The sequence below is a fragment of the Moschus berezovskii genome, chromosome 9, assembly GCF_049115385.1.
Source record: "Moschus berezovskii isolate FMDL1 chromosome 9, NW_MosBer_1.0, whole genome shotgun sequence".
NCBI classification, from domain to species: domain Eukaryota; kingdom Metazoa; phylum Chordata; class Mammalia; order Artiodactyla; family Moschidae; genus Moschus; species Moschus berezovskii.
In genome coordinates this window covers 34,004,280-34,018,086 of record NC_142468.1, presented here as the reverse complement: position 1 = coordinate 34,018,086, position 13,807 = coordinate 34,004,280, and positions in this window count along the sequence as shown.

Below are 13,807 nucleotides of genomic sequence, written 5' to 3'. Positions count from 1 at the left end.
AAAACTCCTGCAGCATTCAGTAAGCTGTTTTACTTGTTCTTCAGTTGCTAAGCCGTGTCTGACTCTTTGTGACCCCATGGACCTAGCAAGCCAGGCTCCTATGTCCTCCACTATCTCTTGCTGCTGCTGCTGCTGCTAAGTCCCTTCAGTCGTGTCTGACTCTGTGTGACCCCATAGACAGAAGCCCACCAGGTTCCCCCATCCCTGGGATTCTCCAGGCAAGAACACTGGAGTGGGTTGCCATTTCCTTCTCCAACTGTCTCCTGCAGTTTGCTCAAATTCATGACCATTGAGTCCAATATTCACTGGAAGGACTCTTGATGAAGCTGAAGTTCCAGTACTTTGACCACCTGATGCAAACAGTCAACTAATTGGATGAAATTCCTGCTGCTAATTTTGGATTCCTTCTCCCTGCTGCTGCTGCTAAGTCACTTCAGTTGTGTCCGACTCTGTGCGACCCCATAGACGGAAGCCCACCAGGCTCCCCCATCCCTGGGATTCTCCAGGCAAGAACACTGGAGTTGGTTGCCATTTTCTTCTTCAATGTGTGAAAGTGAAAAGTGAAAGTGAAGTCACTCAGTCATGTCCGACTTATAGCGATCCCACAGACTGCAGCCTACCAGGCTCCTCCATCCATGGGATTTTCTAGGCAATAGTACTGGAGTGGCTTGCCATTGCCTTCTCCCTGGGAACTGCAGAAAACCCTTAACCAAGGATAGCTCGAAAAATGGTTATAAAATGAATTTTTCCTCTTCAAATTTTTCCTTTTCCTGAGGACCCTCTTTTTCATGGCCAACTGAATTCCAGCCTATATTTCATATTCTGATATCTGTGTTCTTATTTCCATTAGAGATTTTCCTAGGCACCCTTGCATAGCAGCAAATACTTATATAAAGTTTACTTTGTACCAGATACTGCGTACCATTATAACTGCATTATACAGAAAAGGAAAATAAGGCACAGAGAGGTTAAAAACTTGCCCAAAGTCACACAGCTAATATGTAGCAGAAACTAAGGATTCAAATTTCACATGATTAACTATTGTTATATTGCATTTCTAAGTACCAGGTACTTGATCACAGAATTTTGAAGGCTCGTTCCCACCAGTATGCTCAGAAAAATACCTATTTCTATTCCTTTTCTTTTTTAATCCCATTTGGCATTCTAAACACTAAATTAGTTTGGGTGGAGAAGGTCCATGGGCTATGAGAAGTAAGAGCACCACAGATACTATCTCTGTGTTTTATAGATGAAACTAAGATCTCTGAGAATTAGCTCCTACAAAATTACATGCAACTGCCTTAAACCTCTTATTTTCTAATGCCCTTAATTTTTAGGGTATAGTGAGTTAACCAAAATTACAGTCCTGTTTAAGTGTCAGGAAATTAAAATCCATAACAGGCCATACATGTTTTCAAATTTAATCATTAGACCAAGTCCTGCCTTTAGCAATTCATTAATTTTTTTCATTTTTAAAAGTAGCCTTTTCAATGAGATTTAATGGATCACATTACTAATCAAAAAAAAGATATCAGAAAAAATGAAACAATTTCCATTTTGAGACACAAATATATATATATATATGTACAGTGAATCTAGGAGAAAATATTTTCAGTGTTTCTTTTATAGTAGATTTATTTCCTTGCTTTCTTATCAACTGAAACCAGGCCATATGGTTTCAACAATGGAAAACAGATTCACTTATTTTCAGGATTAACAAACAGACTTGAAATACATGCAGAATTTATTATATGGTTGCTGACACTAAATTTCTTTTCAAAGCCACACTTCCATCACTTAATAAAAAGATAATACATATTGACAAGATTTCAAATGTCTATTGGAAAAACACAATTAAAAATGTTGAATTATTTCTTCTTATGCAAACACATTTTATTGTTGTACAAGATTGCCCTCTTGTGTTTTCTCTAGTTAAGTCATTATCACTTTTTATTAATTTAATATTCAACTTGTAACTTTTCAATCTAAAATTAACTGAGTATTAAACGAACCTCAAAGCTGTATGTTCAAAACCGTATAGATTAGAAATTAATGTTATGCTGTGGTTTGTGGTACATTCTATTTCTTTAGATCTCTGAATTAATCTAAAAAATACTATGGCCTAAAGTTAAGAAAAGGTAGAGTTAATTAGAATTAATGACATAAAGAAAAATTTAGAATTATGTCAAGAAATTCTAAAACTCTGATATTAACTACCCACTTTACCAAGTTATGGAAAATGCAACCAATTAGTATAGGTCTGGCACAATATTCTTGCAGTTAGTTTCTCCTTTTAGATACTTAGCTATTATGGGTACATAAAAGCACAATTATAATTTTTAATTATTTTGAAATTTTTGTCCTTGTATGTTAGCAATTTTCTTTTAAAAGTTGCTTAATTAACAGATACTCTTGTATGTTGAAATTTAAACTTGGTACACTCCTTGTTTGTTAAGTCACATTGGTACCATAAATTAAAAAATGTTTATCAGGTTTGCTCCTAGGAATTGGTCTCAAAAGCACAAACTTATGTACCCCCAAAATTTAATGCCTGTAACACTTACCATAGAATTATTTGAAGTGCTAACACGTGGGCTACCCTGGTGGCTCAGCTGGTAAAGAATCTGCCTACAATACAGGACATCCCAGTTCAATTCCTGGGTTGGGAAGATCCCCTGGAGAAGGGATAGGCTACCCACTCCAGTATTCTTGGTCCTCCATAGTGGCTTAGCCGGTAACGTATCAGCCTGCAACGAGGGAGATGTGGGTTCGATCCCGGGGTTCGGAAGATCCCCTGGAAGAGGACATGCAACCCACTCCAGAATTTGTGCCTGGAGAATTCTCATGGATAGAGGAGCCTGGTGAGCTACAGTCCATAGTGTCACAAAGAGTTGGACACAACTGAGCACCTAAGCACACACAAACATGGCTGTGTGTTGAATTAGAGTAGAATATAATGACACAGACCCACTCCAGTGTTCTTGCCTGGAGAATCCCAGGGACGGGGGAGCCTGGTGGGCTGCCGTCTATGGGGTCGCACAGAGTCAGACATGACTGAAGTGACTTAGCAGCAGCAACAGCAGCAGCATAATGACACAGAGGAATTTTTGGAAAAATTAAAATTTAATGCAATATTTTAAATAACTTTTTGTTACGATGTTAAGTTTTAAAAATTCAGGATATAAATATGTATGTATGTTTGTGTGTGTGTGTGTGTATCACAATGATCTAAAAGTGGTTCTCCCAAAACTAAAGAAAGACTAAAATGAAATTCCTTAAAATATTATTAATAATGGTGGTTGTCATTTGGGGGTAGCACTATAGTAGCTTTTTCTATATTTTTTCACTTTTCTGTATTTTACCACGTTATTATGTTGAATACTGTATTACTGTTATAATGGGAAAAGTCCCTATGTTCCAAATATCAGCAGAATGAGGTACTGCCTTCTTTATATAGATCAGGAATTTTCAGAGCTTTCTGTATAAGCTCAGAAAGCTTTTCTAAAGGAAACCAAGACTTCAGCAACTAGCACAAGATGTAGCCAGTTGAACCACTGAAGAAAAGTGCAGGGGTCCCTAGATCACTGAAAGAGTGGGAAAAGTTCTTAGGATGGGTACTTTCTCTCCTAACACTTCATCCTTTGAAAGAAGAGAGAAATAGAGCCTGGTGATGAATTCCTTCTCCAAACACATGAAAGATCAAACAAAACAACAATCACTTATTAAGTGCTAAATATGTGCTAAATATGCTAAGTTGCTTCAGTCATGTGTGACTCTTTGTGACCCTATGGACTGTATCTTGGCAGGCTCCTCTGTCCATGAGATTCTCCAGGCATGAATACTGCAGTGGGTTGCCATGCTCTCCTCCAAGGTATCTTCCTGACCCAGGGATTGATCCTGCTTCTCTATGTCTCCTGCATTGGCAGGCAGGCTCTTTACCACTAGCACTACCTGACTAGGTTGGTTGAAAAGGGTCAGAGGTTAAATGTTATGAATGGATGAATGAAAAGGATAGCTACAGAATTTTACCTCTAGGCTTCATGTAGGACCTTCTCAGCTAGACTAAAGCTAAAGACCTGGTCTTCCCACCTGCAGTCCTGCAACAGTTCTCCAGACTGCAGTGAGAGTGATCTTTTCAAAGAGCAAACCTTCAACAGATTCCCAGTGCCTCTAAGGATGAACTCTAAACTCCTTATGGTGGCTGACAAGGCCTTTTATCATCTGTCTTGGGCTTATATCTCTCACCTCCCCTTCAGCTTCCACTCCACGTTCCAGGCATTCTGACCTTCACTAAGCTTTTTCTCAGGTGTTCTCTTAGGTTGGACCCAGCTGGTCTCTATTGCATAGCTAACTCCTGCTTACTTTTCAAGTCTCTGGTTAAATGTTGCTTTCATTGGGAAAACTTGGCTGTCCCCAGTGTGTGCTCCTATTGTAATCACTGCTTTCTCTGTCAAAGTCCTTTCCATATATTATTAAATTCTCTGGTTTAATTGCCCTTCTCATCTGGACTGCAGGCTCTGTGAGGGCCAGGGCTGAGTCTGCCCTGTTCACAGTGAGGAACAATAAATATTTACTGAATGAATGAATAAGTGGATGAATAAGTGAAATAGCCTAATTACATTCAACTTGTCCAAACTTTCTTTAAAGAGGTACTCTAACTGATGCAAGTCCATGTCAGACTGAAGAGGACACAGGTAATGGTGGTGGCCCTGAGGATGCTGGGAGTTCTTCACTCAGCGCCTCAGTCCTGCATCTTGTTCTCGTTTAACAGATATAAGCTTCAAGAGATTGTTCAAATTAAATTCTCAGGCCCCTGCGGCTCAGCTGGTAAAGAATCCGCCTGCAATGATGGAGACCTGGGTTCGATTCCTGGGTTGGGAAGATCCCCTGGAGAAGGGAAAGGCTACCCACTCCAGTTTTCAGGTCTACAGAACTCCATGGACTGTACAGGCCATGAGGTCGCAAGGAGTCGGACATGACTGAACAATTTTCATTCCACTTCATGGGAAAAACACACTCTGATACACTGGCCAATTGGTTCTAATTATTAAGAAAAACAGATCTCTTCATTCAACTATAGAGGAGCAAATTATGATTGTAAAATAGTTATACATAGTCTTTAAAGATGTGGGGAAGATATTATAATAAGTTTCTTTACAAAGTACACAAACTATATGTACAGAATGAGCTAATCTCTCTCACACAAAAAGGAATTTACTTTGGTTATACTGTATTTACATAATAAAAATTTGAAATGAAATACACTGAAATCTAAATTGTGATGATTTCTGAGGGTCATAACATATAAAATACTTTTCTTCCTTATACTTTTCAGAATTTCTCTCAGAATAAGCATGTATTACTTCCATCAAAACACTAAGGGTTATCAAAAGTCTCTATAATAAAATGAATTTATTTTTGTGTAGGCTGTTATTTCAAAATTGGTTTTAAGACTAAAGGGTCAGCATGAATATTTTTCATGTATCACAGATATACTTAAAATATTTTATACTGGATAGATTTAATAAGGCAATTACCTTTAATGCAGATGCTATGAAAAGATACTACAAAATTATAATCTTAAATTTGACTTCTCAAATATCTTTATGTTCAAAATTTTCCATATTTCTCAAGGGAAAGCAATTTTATTAAAGAATGCTTACTTAGAAAGTAAATTAATGCACATATTATTAGGAAAAATGACATTTTAAAGCAAGATTAAAGGATAGGCTAGACGCAATCAACTAAGTGTATAGTTACTTGAAGTGGATTAGGCAAGAGGCTAACTTGCACAGAATTACCTGTTGAAAATAGTCAGGCATAAGCAGCAGTTTAGACTGCCCATCTGGGAAAATCCCTCACCTGCACTACCTATCTCAGTAGATCTAGGAAGTTCCTTTTTCCTTTGCTTTAACAATAGGTCCAGTGATAAGCAAAACTGCCCTCCTCCAAAGCTCCCTGAAGTGCAAAAAGACTAAGAAGATCAAAGAACCCATTAGCCACTCCCTGAACTTCAAAGGTTTCTCCTCTGGGAACTCCGAGGAGCAGCTGTGAGATTACTCAGTGACTTCCATTACTGTGTATAAATATATCAATAACATTACAAATGTCTTGGTCACTATATTCTTTTTATAGCCTTACAATGACTGCATTTTAGGTTTCACAGTCTTGTACACATATTAAGATGAGTAATAAGCCAAAATATATTAAGACTAGAGATCTACTCACCCCAGTGAGCCCTGAGACACACTTCTTAGCATTATGCTTTTGTGCTTCCTAAGTCTAGCTTTTCAATGCCTTGATCATTTCTATACTTCCTCATTTGGAAAAAAAAAAAGTAACAAAACAAGCATTTTATTTCACATAGTTTGTGTTTTAATGCAATATTCAAACAAAATCTACAAAATAAGTTATCTTTCCTGGACTAGTTTCACAGACTCAGTCCTTGAGATGACCTAAGTGCCTCTTCTAATTAGCTTTAGGATGGAGCTGACTCTGAATGGCAGGAAAGAGGGAAAACCCTGTATTTTCAATATCACTGAACCTACTAACCCTGAACTTCACCCTACCTCTGATTTCTTTTACATGATAAAATTGACTTATTTAAAAGCTAGATTGAGCTTGTTTTTCTGTTATTTGTGGCCAAAGCACCCAACCAAAATTTGGATTCGATTACCAAGGTCCATCTAGTCAAGGCTATGGTTTTTCCCGTGGTCATGTATGGATGTGAGGGTTGGACTGTGAAGAAAGCTGATCGCCGAAGAATTGATGCTTTTGAACTGTGGTGTTGGAGAAGACTCTTGAGAGTCCCTTGGACTGCAAGGAGATCCAACTAGTCCATTCCAGAGGAGATCAATCCTGGGTGTTCATTGGAAGGACTGATGCTAAAGCTGAAACTCCAATACTTTGGCCACCTCATGCGACGAGTTGACTCACTGGAAAAGACTCTGATGCTGGGAGGGATTGGGGGCGGGAGGAGAAGGGGACAACAGAGAATGAAATGGCTGGATGACCTCACTGACTCGATGGACATGAGTTTGAGTGAACTCCGGGAGTTGGTGATGGACAGGGAGGCCTGGTGTGCTGTAATTCATGGGGTTGCAAAGAGTCGGACATGACTGAGCGACTGAACTGAACTGATTAGGCAGTGGAGAGTCACTGAAGAGGTTTAAGCAGGAGACTGACATAATCAATTTACATTACTAGGAGAGCAGTGGCAGAAGTGCTGAGGAGGGAGGGGTGGGATGGAAGATACAGAGGGCTTATTATGTGCTTTGATTTATACTCATCTAACACTTTGCATGTATTAATTCATTTAACCCTTCCCAAATTCTATGAGGCATGTAATATATTATCCATGTTCAATGAGAGGAATCAGAAGTCCAGAGACATTAAGCTATCCAAGACTACAGAGCTAGTAAGTGGCAGAGTCAGGATTTGAACCCACTTTAATTACAGATATTTCTTTATGCCTCCCTCCCACCCTCCAAGCCATATATATCAGGAGAAGCTCATCTCACTCTCAGCCTCAAACAGACCTAATTGATATCAAAGTAAATCTAGCCCCTTTCCAGTGATTGACACAGACGTAGACTGACAACCCAATTCTGGTCTATTCATACTGCATAGAGTTATTGAGAAAACTGAACGGCTACTGCTCATAACACACTTGGTATGGGGTAGGCCCATAATAAATGCTAGCTATGCAGAGTACATCATGAGGAACGCTGGGCTGGAAGAAGCACAAGCTGGAATCAAGATTGCTGGGAGAAATATCAATAACCTCAGATATGCAGATGACACCACCCTTATGGCAGAAAGTGAAGAGGAACTCAAAAGCCTCTTGATGAAAGTGAAAGAGGAGAGTGAAAAGGTTGGCTTGAAGCTCAACATTCAGAAAACAAAGATCATGGCATCTGGTCCCATCACTTCATGGGAAATAGATGGAAAAACAGTGGAAACAGTGTCAGACTTTTTTTTGGGCTCCAAAATCACTGCAGATGCTGATTGCAGCCATGAAATTAAAAGACGCTTGCTCCTTGGAAGGAAAGTTATGACCAACCTTGATAGTATTTTAAAAAGCAGAGACATTACTTTGCCAACCAAGGTCCGTCTAGTCAAGGCAATGGTTTTTCCCGTGGTCATGTATGGATGTGAGAGTTGGACTGTGAAGAAAGCTGATCGCCAAAGAATCGATGCTTTTGAACTGTGGTGTTGGAGAAGACTCTTGAGAGTCCCTTGTACCGCAAGGAGATCCAACCAGTCCATTCTAGAGGAGATCAATCCTGGATGTTCATTGGAGGGACTGATGCTAAAGCTGAAGCTGCAATACTTTGGCCACCTCATGTGACGAGTTGACTCACTGGAAAAGACTCTGATGCTGGGAAAGGTTGGGGGCGGGAGGAGAAGGGGACGACGGAGAATGAGATGGCTGGATGGCATCACCGACTCTGTGGACATGAGTTTGAGTGAACTCCGGGAGTTGGTGATGGACAGGGAGGCCTGGCGTGCTGTGATTCATGGGGTCGCGGAGAGTCGGACACGACTGAGCGACTGAACTGAACAACTGAACTACTGTTATGATTATAGACAATGATCATCAAGAAAACAGAAGTAATGTTCAGAGAAGGAGAGCAAAGGAGAGTGGTAAGGCAGAAACCAAGGGAAGAGCTCTCCGTGGAGTACACCAGAATCAAACAACATGGAGGAATGAAGTGAAACGAGAGTCGAGAAGAAAAGTTCATTGGGTTTAGCCTTTGGGACATAATGGGTTCCTTTTGCCAGAAAGGGCTTAGTGGAAGGGCTGAGGTGGAAGTTAACCAGTTGAAGAGCAAACTTGTGCCTGATTTGGAGACAGTGGCTACCTATTTACTGCAGATTAGCAGTTTCACTGTAGTGTAAAGGGCGGGTCTCCAGATGGAGCAGATTTATAAACTTTGAGCGCTATAATGGTCAAGGATAGTCGTTTTTGGATGAAGTAAGCCTGAAAGATAGGTAAAATAATTCTCGAGTGCTGTGCTGAGAGTATAGCTAAACTGAAAACCGAGAGTTTTCAATGGCTTTAACATGTAGGTGAAAGTGAAGTCGCTCAGTCGTGTCCAACTCTTTGGGACCCCGTGGACTGTAGCCTACCAGGCTTCTCTTTCCATGGGATTCTCCAGGCTAGAATACTGGAGTGGGTTGCCATTTCCTTCTCCAGGGGATCTTCCTGACCCAGGGATCGAACCCCGGTCTCCCGCATTGGAGGCAGACGTTTTAACCTCTGAGCCACCAGGGACATTGGTACAAATATGTAGGTACAAATACATAATTCTCCCCAGTTCAAATAGAAATATATGAATCAGCCTGTCCATGTCTTTGGGCAGGTTATGAAAGTTAGAGTGAGGTTGAAAATAATGGAAATGGGGACCATTTGACCATAACGCTCTCTGGTTCCTCATGTTTTTCTGGGGCCTCAGTTCTACAAACAAAATCTGTGCTTATAATTGGGATTGCCAACCACTGTTATCAAATGGAAAGATGGTCAGAGAATAGACTGTCAACATTCGTCCTCTTCTTCCCCCTCCCACAAGTTCAAAGGGAAGAATCAAATTGTTAACTAAAGCATTTTACCTGTGAATCTCACAGTGTTCCAGGACTGCATGTGGTAAAACAATATACTAATATCCATCCTTTGATTAAATTCTATAGCCTTCAAATTTGATGTATGACTTTTCTTTCATTAGGATAAAACAAAGCTAAGGATACTCATATTTATGGCTTTATGTGTAATAGAATTAGCAGGATTAAGAACCACATGGCACATAAAATAAAAGTATGCAAATATTTCAGTTATTCAGTATGTGTGCCTATGGCACATACGGTTGAGTTAAGGAACTTAAAGCATCTCTCCATTATTCATATCTTCATTCCCACAGCTATGTTTCAGGTAGGAACACAGCTAGGTCTCCCCTATAAACCTTGTCAATAAGAGGAAAATATCCTACTGTTAGAAAGAATTATAAAGGAACTTATCTCCTTCTAAGCTAATTTCAGGAAGCTGCTTTAGGATGCTGTTTTGAAAATGCTGTTGGCTATTTTATTTAACGAGGAGTTTTTTGCTTCTAAAAACTAAGGTGTGTCCCTTCCTTGTTCAAAAAAGAGCAAAGACAAGAGTAAGAAAAAAAAAGTGACTACTGCAACACAGTATATTACCAAGCAATTAAAATACCAATGATTCAGATAGAGAAGTATCACTCTAGACTTCCCCTGCTCTAAGACCATTCCTTCCTATGCAGCCATCGCTAATAGTGATAGTTGTCTTTTCAGAGTGTCAAAATAGGCAGATATGCCTAAAGAATTAGATAAATAGAACTAATGCTATTTCTTTGCCTAAAATAATGCTAGTATCATATCAGCATATTACTCAAAAACATGAGTAAAAAACCCTGAATAGTCATTGGAAGAACTGATGCTAAAGCTTAAGCTCCAATACTTTGGCTACTCAATGTGAAGAGCCAGTTCACAGGGAAAGACCCTTATTCTGGGCAAGATTGAGGGCAGGAGGAGAAGAGGGCTACAGAGGATGAGATGGTTGGATGGCATCACCGACTCAATGGACATAAGTTTGAGCAAACTCCAGGAATTAGTGAAGGACTGGGAAGGAAGCCTGGCACGCTGTAGTCCATGGGGTTGTGAAAAAGTCACACATGACTTAGTGACTGAACAACAACAAGAGTAAAAAAGAAAAGACTGCTTAAGTAGAAGGACAAATTTCCTAGAGAAATCATTTGATTTAGAAGCTCATCATTGATATTTAAACACTGGGATATAAAGCAGAGAAACTGGAGCTTAGATAGCAGAAATCTTATTAGCTTATTAATTAGCAAGGAGCCCAGAATTTACTTTGTAATTATAAGTATCCTAAACTAATGAATGAAGGAAGAGCATAATTTAGTCAAAAAACTTAATAAGACCCCTTTTTATGTGTTGCTGCTGCTGCTAAGTCACTTCAGTCGTGTCCGACTCTGTGTGAGCCCACCAGGCTCCCCCGTCCCTGGGATTCTCCAGGCAAGAACACTGGAGTGGGTTGCTATTTCCTTCTCCAATGTGTGAAAGTGGAAAGTGAAAAGTGAAAGTGAAGTCGCTCAGTCGTGTCTGACCCTTAGCGACCCCACGGACTGCAGCCTACCAGGTTCCTCCATCCATGGGATTTTCTAGGCAAGAGAACTGGAGTGGCTTGCCATTGCCTTCTCCGTTTTATGTGTTAGATAAGCGAATACAAAATGAATGACTCAGTTCCTGACCTCTAGGAGTTCTTTACAAATCTCATCTTTCTGAAAATATCTTTCAGAAAGAAACATCAAATCAGCCCTCCAGTGTGAGAAAACTCAATGACAACTTATAAGGTAGAAAGAACTTGAACACTTGTGGCCACTCATTCAGTACAATGGAATCACATCTTTTTAAGGACAAGCTTATATTTCACAGTTAATGAGTGAGAGAGTTTTCTCAGCAAAAATGACACTTCAACCTGTCTTGGGGAAATGGTGAGACCAATTTAGGCAGTTTTTCCTGCATGACTTGAATGGATCATTGTTTCTTTGGCTGAACACCCAGGTTATACTTAGAAACTATGTGGTTTGAAAAATACATATCTTTAAACATTGTGTGTTTTACATTTGGAAACATGGTTTTCTATCACATTTTTAAAAATCCATAAATGGGATCACAGTGTACTTATCATTCATCTCATTTATTTACCCTTAAGGAACTTAGGAGGTCTTTCCACATAAGCACTTGTGGCAACTTGCAATTTCCCAAATTGCCAACATGCTCTTTAAGAACTTTGCCTTTCCTCAATCAAGAGGTAGGGTCTATTTCCCCTCCTCTGGAACTTGGATGGATAGAATGCAGTAGAACCAACACTGTATACCTTCTAAGGCTCAGTCATAAAAGGTAATATGCTTTTTACCTGGCTCAGTCTCAGCCTTGGTCTCTCTCTCTCTCGGCATACTTGTCCTTGGAACCCAGCCATCAGGTTGTGAGGAAGCCCCAAACCAGTCCATACTAAGAGACAACATTGTCTATATTAAATTAAACTGAGGTCTCCAGCTTGCAGCCTCCAGTCAGCATCAAACATCAATAGGAGAGTGAAAAGTTTTCAGATGATTCCAGTCCTCAGCCTTCTGGTTGGGGCTCTGTGCATAATGGAGCAGAGAAAGTCACCTCTGTTGTACTCTGTATGAATTTTTGACCCACAGAATCTGTGAGCAATATAAAGGATTGTTTCATACCACATTGTGGGGGTAATTTGCTATGCAGCCACAGTAATGTGAAGAGTACCGATATAAGTCTATTTCAAATGATACAGAATGAATTGTACTGACAGATACTCAGATGATTTGGAATTATTTATTCTCTGGTAGCTCAGTCGGTAAAGAATCTGCCTGCCGTGCAGGAGACCTGGATTCAATCCTGAGGTCGGGAAGATTCCCTGGAGAAGGAAATGGCAACCCACTCCAGTATTCCTGCCTGGAAAATCCCATGGCCAGAGGAGCCTGACGGGCTACAGTCCATGGGGTCACAAGAGTCGGGCACAACTTAGTGACTAAACCATCACCACCACCATTCCTACTATAGACAAGGCTGAAATAAATAAGTTTCTGCATGTCTATTTGTCCACATATGTATTTCTTTTTAAAAAAGACATATTTATTATTTTGCTGTGTTGGGTGTTAGTTGGGGCACACCAGATCTTCATCATGGTGCCTGGGCTTCTCTCTAGCTGAGGCAGGAAGGCTTAGTTGCCCCTTAGCATGTGGGATCCTATTTCCCTGACCAAGAATGGAACCAAGGTCCCCTGTGTTGGAAGGTGGATTCTTAATTACTGCATCACCAGGGAAGTCCCATACATGTATTTCTATAAAAACCTATAAAAGAGTTAATATATACACCTAATATATTTAGGACAGTGTTATTATTATCACTATAGGTTGACCTAGATTGTTGTTGTTTAGTCTCTGAGTCATTTCTCTTTTGTGACTCCTACCAGACTCTAGTCCACCAGTCCACTCTTGCGTGGGATTTCTCACGCAAGAATACTACAGAGGGTTGCCATTCCCTTCTCCAGTGGATCTTCCCAGTCCTGGGATTGAACCCACCTGTCCTACATTGACAGGTGGGTTCTTTACCACTGAGCCACCTGGGAAGCCCTTGTCCTTCTAGATAGGTGAAAGTCTTTCTTTAACATATTTAGTGACAGGGAAGCTAACAATTTTACCTAACAGCTATGCGACACTGTATCCTATTTTTTTAGTTTCAGTTCAGTTGCTCAGTCCTGTCCGACTTTTTGCGACCCCATGAATCGCAGCACGCCAGGCCTCCCTGTCCATCACCAACTCCCGGAGTTCACTCAAACCCATGTCCATCGAGTCGGTGATGCCATCCAGCCATCGCATCCTCTGTCGTCCCCTTCTCCTGCCCCCAATCCCTCCCAATATCAGGATCTTTTCTAATGAGTCAACTCTTCGCATGAGGTGGCCAAAGTATTGGAGTTTCAGCTTCAGCATCAGTCCTTCCAACGAACACCCAGGACTGATCTCCGTTAGGATGGACTGGTTGGATCTCCTTGCAGTCCAAGGGATTATGGCAAAAATTACAGTCAGAGAATTATATCTCTGAAAACATCCATCTATTGCACACGTGCACAGCTCTACATTCAGCCTAAAAAACTTAACTTGCTGCGTGTGCTGGTGCGTTCCACTACCTGCGCTCCTCTTAGAACAGAGGGACTGAACATCGCGGCTGTGGACCAGAGCCGAAAAAG